Source organism: Oncorhynchus tshawytscha, unplaced genomic scaffold (genome assembly GCF_018296145.1).
Source record: "Oncorhynchus tshawytscha isolate Ot180627B unplaced genomic scaffold, Otsh_v2.0 Un_contig_2162_pilon_pilon, whole genome shotgun sequence".
Taxonomy (NCBI): domain Eukaryota; kingdom Metazoa; phylum Chordata; class Actinopteri; order Salmoniformes; family Salmonidae; genus Oncorhynchus; species Oncorhynchus tshawytscha.
Genome location: NW_024608967.1, coordinates 37,501 through 46,596, shown reverse-complemented (window position 1 = coordinate 46,596; position 9,096 = coordinate 37,501).

The window sequence follows — 9,096 nt, the reverse complement described above, 5'->3', positions numbered from 1 at the left end:
GGAAAATAAAAACACGAAACACACAGATACACAAAGGACCAGTGGGGATTAAACAAATAATGACGGGAGACAGTGACTTAAAATACACGGTGAGTTGATGCCTATGTGGATGTAATACTATATATATCTGGATATAGTAAATATTTGATGCTGTCATTCTTTTCCTTCCGTTAGGCAGGTGCACCCGGTTGGTCCTGTAGATTTGCATGTCGAGTCTATGCACGGTTTTGGATTCATTTGTTATTATATTGGTTCGATAACCTATACCGTAGCCTATGATGAGATTGGCAAATGCAAGTGATATTTGTGGAGAATGGTACAAAGAGATATCAATCTCAACAGTGTGGCCTTTTTTAAGGTAAACACCGTGTAATGTTTTGGGGCCAGGGTGAACCGAATGTGATATTTTATAGGCCCCCCCGGTGGTTGTTTTTCTGTCATGAAAGGAACAGAGCATTATTGTTTCATGAGGATGGTAGGACCTAGGCTACACAACGTAGGCTACACGCTCTGAGTAATGTGATGATTCAATTCGGGGAGCAGCCTACAGTAAGTAACCTTTAATGTAAAGACAGTCTCATACAACACGGTAGTCTACATAACATGTCGTTGAGCATAGGAATAGACCACGCGTTAAAAAAAAAAAAACACACACACAATGCATCCAGAAATCACAATATAGAGGTTGTGTAATCACTCTCCTGCTATAGCACGAGACATACCTGATACCTGTCGCTCCATACATTATTTGTAACCTTAATGTGACTTTGTTTATTTCTGCGACACAAAACGCACAGATAGGCCTACATTTAACTGTGCACCGATTTAATATATTATTCTGCCTTCTTTTGTCGACGACCAGCATCTATAGGATATATGTATATTTATATACAGTATATAAAACCGTTGGACCATGGTTTATAGGCCTAAGTAAACGATAGGTATCGCTGTATAATAGTCAGACGTCGTTGTGTGTCTTGAGTTCAGTCGTCATTTCAAATGGCTCCGCTTATCATGATAAAGTAACACATACTTGTAAAGGCCTTCATTGTCAGGAGGATGTGGTTGCTGGATCACTGCTATGGAATTGCAGTCCTGTTATTTCCTTTCTGTGAAGTGATTGGCTAGCCGCGTTGTTCTGTGACAGTCTATTGGCTATAATGATGCTGGGACATGTCATCGACGTCCTCATATTTTCCATTTCATCTGTTGACAATGGCTCTCTGTCTGTCTGTCTGTCTGTCTGTCTGTCTGTCTGTCTGTCTAATGTACTGTCTGTCTGTCTGTCTGTCTGTCTGTCTGTCTGTCTGTCTGTCTGTCTGTCTGTCTGTCTGTCTGTCTGTCTCTCGTCTGTCTGTCTGTTATTGTGTACACCTAGCTACATTGTGTATTCTGGTTAGATGAGGTACCACATAGCTGTTCAAGTGTTGTGTTGTTGTCTAGTATTTCCATAGCATAGGGTTTTGGGAATCTAGTTAGCGTTATGTTTACTATATATACGTTTACACCATGTGTTGATGCTTCACCTCACCTGAGGCCATCCACCTGACCATACCAGTACCTGGATCCATCCACCTGACCATACCAGTACCTGGATCCATCCACCTGACCATACCAGTACCTGGATCCATCCACCTGACTATACCAGTACCTGGATCCATCCACCTGACCATACCAGTACCTGGATCCATCCACCTGACCATACCAGTACCTGGATCCATCCACCTGACCATACCAGTACCTGGATCCATCCACCTGACCATACCAGTACCTGGATCCATCCACCTGACCATACCAGTACCTGGATCCATCCACCTGACCATACCAGTACCTGGATCCATCCACCTGACCATACCAGTACCTGGATCCATCCACCTGACTATACCAGTACCTGGATCCATCCACCTGACCATACCAGTACCTGGATCCATCCACCTGACCATACCAGTACCTGGATCCATCCACCTGACCATACCAGTACCTGGATCCATCCACCTGACCATACCAGTACCTGGATCCATCCACCTGACCATACCAGTACCTGGATCCATCCACCTGACTATACCAGTACCTGGATCCATCCACCTGACCATACCAGTACCTGGATCCATCCACCTGACCATACCAGTACCTGGATCCATCCACCTGACTATACCAGTACCTGGATCCATCCACCTGACCATACCAGTACCTGGATCCATCCACCTGACCATACCAGTACCTGGGTCCATCCACCTGACCATACCAGTACCTGGGTCCATCCACCTGACCATACCAGTACCTGGATCCATCCACCACCATACCAGTACCTGGATCCATCCACCTGACCATACCAGTACCTGGATCCATCCATCCACCTGACCATACCAGTACCTGGATCCATCCACCTGACCCAGTACCTGGATCCATCCACCTAACCATACCAGTACCTGGGTCCATCCACCTGACCATACCAGTACCTGGATCCATCCACCTGACCATACCAGTACCTGGATCCATCCACCTGACCATACCAGTACCTGGGTCCATCCACCTGACCATACCAGTACCTGGATCCATCCACCTGACCATACCAGTACCTGGATCCACCCACCTGACCATACCAGTACCTGGATCCATCCACCACCTGACCATACCAGTACCTGGATCCATCCACCTGACCATACCAGTACCTGGGTCCATCCACCTGACCATACCAGTACCTGGATCCATCCACCTGACCATACCAGTACCTGGATCCATCCACCTGACCATACCAGTACCTGGAGTACCTGGATCCACCCACCTGACCATACCAGTACCTGGATCCATCCACCTGACCATACCAGTACCTGGATCCATCCACCTGACCATACCAGTACCTGGATCCACCCACCTGACCATACCAGACCACCCACCTGACCATACCAGTACCTGGGTCCATCCACCTGACCATACCAGTACCTGGATCCACCCACCTGACCATACCAGTACCTGGATCCATCCACCTGACCATACCAGTACCTGGATCCATCCACCCACCTGACCATACCAGTACCTGGATCCATCCACCTGACCATACCGGTACCTGGATCCACCCACCTGACCATACCGGTACCTGGATCCATCCACCTGACCATACCAGTACCTGGATCCATCCACCTGACCATACCAGTACCTGGATCCATCCACCTGACCATACCAGTACCTGGATCCATCCACCCACCTGACCATACCAGTACCTGGATCCACCCACCTGACCATACCAGTACCTGGATCCATCCACCCACCTGACCATACCAGTACCTGGATCCATCCACCTGACCATACCAGTACCTGGGTCCATCCATCCACCTGACCATACCAGTACCTGGATCCACCCACCTGACCATACCAGTACCTGGATCCACCCACCCTCCCACCTGACCATACCAGTACCTGGATCCACCCACCTCCCACCTGACCATACCAGTACCTGGATCCACCCACCCTCCCACCTGACCATACCAGTACCTGGATCCATCCACCTGACCATACCAGTACCTGGATCCATGACCATACCAGTACCTGGATCCATCCACCTGACCATACCAGTACCTGGATCCACCCACCTCCATACCAGTGGATCCACCCACCTGACCATACCAGTACCTGGGTCCATCCACCTGACCATACCAGTACCTGGATCCACCCACCTGACCATACCAGTACCTGGATCCATCCACCTGACCATACCAGTACCTGGATCCATCCACCCACCTGACCATACCAGTACCTGGATCCATCCACCTGACCATACCGGTACCTGGATCCACCCACCTGACCATACCGGTACCTGGATCCATCCACCTGACCATACCAGTACCTGGATCCATCCACCTGACCATACCAGTACCTGGATCCATCCACCTGACCATACCAGTACCTGGATCCATCCACCCACCTGACCATACCAGTACCTGGATCCACCCACCTGACCATACCAGTACCTGGATCCATCCACCCACCTGACCAAACCAGTACCTGGATCCATCCACCTGACCATACCAGTACCTGGGTCCATCCATCCACCTGACCATACCAGTACCTGGATCCACCCACCTGACCATACCAGTACCTGGATCCACCCACCCTCCCACCTGACCATACCATACCTGGACCACCCACCCTCCCACCTGACCATAGTACCTGGAAACCCTCCCACCTACCATACCAGTACCTGGATCCATCCACCTGTACCAGTACCTGGATCCATCCACACCATACCATGGACCATCCACCTGACTTAAGTACCTGGATCCATCCACCTGACCATACCAGTACCTGGATCCATCCACCTGACCATACCAGTACCTGGATCCATCCACCTGACCATACCAGTACCTGGATCCATCCACCTGACCATACCAGCCTGGATCCATCCACCTGACCATACCAGTACCTGGATCCATCCATCCACCTGACCATACCAGTACCTGGACCATCCACCTGACCATACCAGTACCTGGAATCCATCCACCTGACCATACCAGTACCTGGATCCATCCATCCACCTGACCATGTCCTGGATCCATCCACCCACTCTAGACATGGATACAATGAATGGCATACAACCTTAGAAATATAATGACTTCTGTGTCTCTGTCTACAACATGGACTCAAACTAGTTAAATATAATGACTTCTGTGTCTCTGTCTACAACATGGACTCAAACTAGTTAAATATAATGACTTATGTGTCTCTGTCTACAACATGGACTCAGACTAGTTAAATATAATGACTTCTATGTCTCTGTCTACAACATGGACTCAGACTAGTTAAATATAATGACTTCTGTGTCTCTGTCTACAACATGGACTCAAACTAGTTAAATATAATGACATCTATGTCTCTGTCTACAACATGGTCTCCAACTAGTTAAGACTCAGACTTCTTACCTAGGAACCTCGGCCACGGTCATTCCCCTGTTTTCTGTGTTCCGTGTCTGAGTGAGTGTGTGTGTGTGTGTGTGTGTGTGTGTGTGTGCATAGCAGGGTCTCATCCTATTCTAGATTTAGGTCAGGTCCCAGCAGCATGCATTAGAGTGATGAGAGATCATGTAGTGGGGGGTTGCTGGGGGTTGGCAGAGGGTGGAGGAGGGGGGGGGTGGGGGGGGAGGGGGAGGGGGTTGGTGGAGGGGGGTTGGTGGAGGGGCGGAGGGTGGTTGGCAGAGGGGTGGAGGGGGTCGGTGGGGGTTGGCAGAGGGGTGGAGGGGGTTGGTGGAGGGGTGGAGGAGGTTTGACGGAGGAGGGTTGGCAGAGGGGTGGATGGGGGTTGGTGGAGGGGCGGAGGTGGGGGGGCTCTCACAAAGAGGGAGGTTAAACCTGAAGAAGAAACGCTCGGACGGTAGCACTTCCTAGCTATGAATACCCTTTTCATAATGCATTATAAGCACATTTATAATGCCTTATGAGCTACTTATAATGCATTAAAAGGTTGTGTGGTTTGTAGAGAGTGGAGCCTATAGCAGGTTATAACCAGTATATGTCAGGTGTATAACAGGTGTCTAGAGATTGGAGCTTATAGCAGGTTATAACCAGTATATGTCAGGTGTATAACAGGTGTCTAGAGAGTGGAGCCTATAGCAGGTTATAACCAGTATATGTCCGCTGTATAACAGGTGTCTAGAGAGTGGAGCCTATGGCAGGTTATAACCAGTATATGTCAGGTGTATAACAGTTGTCTAGAGGATGTAGCATATAGCAGGTTATAACCAGTATATGTCAGGTGTATAACAGGTGTCTAGAGAGTGGCGCCTATAGCAGGTTATAACCAGTATATGTCAGGTGTATAACAGGTGTTTAGAGAGTGGAGCCTATAGCAGGTTATAACCAGTATATGTCAGGTGTATAACAGGTGTCTAGAGAGTGGAGCCTATAGCAGGTTATAACCAGTATATGTCAGGTGTATAACAGGTGTCTAGAGAGTGGAGCCTATAGCAGGTTATAACCAGTATATGTCAGGTGTATAACAGGTGTCTAGAGAGTGGAGCCTATAGCAGGTTATAACCAGTATATGTCAGGTGTATAACGGGTGTCTAGAGAGTGGAGCCTATGCAGGTTATAACCAGTATATGTCAGGTGTATAACAGGTGTCTAGAGAGTGGAGCCTATAGCAGGTTATAACCAGTATATGTCAGGTGTATAACAGGTGTCTAGAGAGTGGAGCCTATAGCAGGTTATAACCAGTATATGTCAGGTGTATAACAAGTGTCTAGAGAGTGGAGCCTATAGCAGGTTATAACCAGTATATGTCAGGTGTATAACAGGTGTCTAGAGAGTGGAGCTTATAGCAGGTTATAACCAGTATATGTCAGGTGTATAACAGGTGTCTAGAGAGTGGAGCCTATAGCAGGTTATAACCAGTATATGTCAGGTGTATAACAGGTGTCTAGAGAGTGGAGCCTATAGCAGGTTATAACCAGTATATGTCAGGTGTATAACGGGTGTCTAGGCACCTGACTATGCTGACTAAGCCTACAGAGCATTAGCCTGGTCCTAGATTGGTTGGTGCTGTATAGGTACAGTAACCGCTATGGCTGTTTTCATGCATAGTTGGCAAGACAGCACAAATAGATCTGATGCCAGGCTAGCAGGGCATGCTTCTTCTCTTAGGTCTGGACTGTACCACTGTGCTGTGGACATGGGGGTTCTTAGCCTGTTATACACCTGACATATACTGGTTATAACCTGCTATAGGCTCCACTCTCAGGCCCACCCAATTTACCTACCTCATCCACATACTGTTTATATTTATTTACTTTTCTGCTCTTTTGCACACCAATATCTCTACCTGTACATGACCATCTGATTTTATCACTCCAGTGTTAATCTGCAAAATTGTAATTATTTGCCTACCTCCTCATGCCTTTTGCACACAATGTATATAGACTCCCCCTTTTTTTCCTACTGTGTTGACTTGTTAATTGTTTACTCCATGTGTAACTCTGTGTTGTCTGTTCACACTGCTATGCTTTATCTTCGCAGTTGTAAATGAGAACTTGTTCTCAACTAGCCTACCTGGTTAAATAAAGGTGAAATAAAAAAAATAATAAAAAATTGGTGTGGTCTGTACCACTGTGCTGTGGATATGGGGGTTCTTCTCCTTGGTCTGGACTGTACCACTGTGCTGTGGATATGGGGGTTCTTCTCCTTGGTCTGGTCTGTACCACTGTGCTGTGGATATGGGGGTTCTTCTCCTTGGTCTGGACTGTACCACTGTGCTGTGGATATGGGGGTTCTTCTCCTTGGTCTGGACTGTACCACTGTGCTGTGGATATGGGGGTTCTTCTCCTTGGTCTGGACTGTACCACTGTGCTGTGGATATGGGGTTCTTCTCCTTGGTCTGGTCTGTACCACTGTGCTGTGGACATGGGGGTTCTTCTCCTTGGTCTGGACTGTACCACTGTGCTGTGGACATGGGGGTTCTTCTCCTTGGTCTGGTCTGTACCACTGTGCTGTGGACATGGGGGTTCTTCTCCTTGGTTTGGACTGTACCACTGTGCTGTGGACATGGGGGTTCTTCTCCTTGGTCTGGTCTGTACCACTGTGCTGTGGACATGGGGGTTCTTCTCCTTGGTCTGGACTGTACCACTGTGCTGTGGACATGGGGGTTCTTCTCCTTGGTCTGGACTGTACCACTGTGCTGTGGACATGGGGGTTCTTCTCCTTGGTCTGGACTGTACCACTGTGCTGTGGACATGGGGGTTCTTCTCCTTGGTCTGGACTGTACCACTGTGCTGTGGGCACGGGGGTTGTTCTCCTTGGTCTGGACTGTACCACTGTGCTGTGGGCACGGGGGTTGTTCTCCTTGGTCTGGACTCTGGACTGTACCACTGTGCTGTGGACATGGGGTTTCTTCTCCTTGGTCTGGACTGTACCACTGTGCTCAGTGTGCTGTGGACATGGAGTCTCCGGGGACGCTGCTTGGCCTCGGATCAGACATCCCAGTGAATTCTAGCTCTGTTGCTCCTCGCTCCACAAAGAGACCCATCGGAATGACCATTGTGGCTTTGTGAATGGATTCCTGTTGGCCTCGGTTCAGCACTAAGGAACTCTGGACCACTTCTGAGTGATTCAAGAGAAGAGAATCCATAAAGTCTGTAACCGTGAGTCCAGGACACGTTGCTGTCTTTAAGCCTGGTCCCAGATCTCTTTGTGTTAGATTCATGTGACCACAGGCATTGGCAAGACAGCACCAACAGATCTGGGAACAGGCTACTAGAATAATACGAGAGACCTAGAAATGTTTTTTTTTTTTTTGTATGTAGTATTGCCGTCTCCAGGGAAAGTTCACGCCATGGAGGACTTGGTCTGCGTTCCCAAAACGGCACCTTATTCCGCCCATTTCAAATCAACGTTCTGATCCTCATCCTTTTTATGTTGTAACCGTTCTGAGGTTGTGGGTCGCTATAGTGATGAAACCGGCTAACGTTTCAGCCCTGGACCACTTCTGAACCATTCAAGAGAAGAAGAGAGTCCAGAAAAGGCTGGTCCCAGATCTGTTTATAAGGATGTTATGTTGAGACTCAGGACATGTTGCTGTCTGTTAGGCTGGTCCCAGATCTGTTTATAAGGATGTTATGTTGAGACTCAGGACATGTTGCTGTCTGTTAGGCTGGTCCCAGATCTGTTTATAAGGATGTTATGTTGAGACCAGGACATGTTGCTGTCTGTTAGGCTGGTCCCAGATCTGTTTATAAGGATGTTATGTTGAGACCAGGACATGTTGCTGTCTGTTAGGCTGGTCCCAGATCTGTTTATAAGGATGTTATGTTGAGACTCAGGGGGATGTTGCTGTCTGTTAGGCTGGTCCCAGATCTGTTTATAAGGATGTTATGTTGAGACTCAGGACATGTTGCTGTCTGTTAGCCTAGTCCCAGATCTGTTTATAAGGATGTTATGTTGAGACTCAGGGGGATGTTGCTGTCTGTTAGGCTGGTCCCAGATCTGTTTATAAGGATGTTATGTTGAGACTCAGGACATGTTGCTGTCTGTTAGCCTAGTCCCAGATCTGTTTATAAGGATGTTATGTTGAGACTCAGGACATGTTGCTGTCTGTTAGGCTGGTCCCAGATCT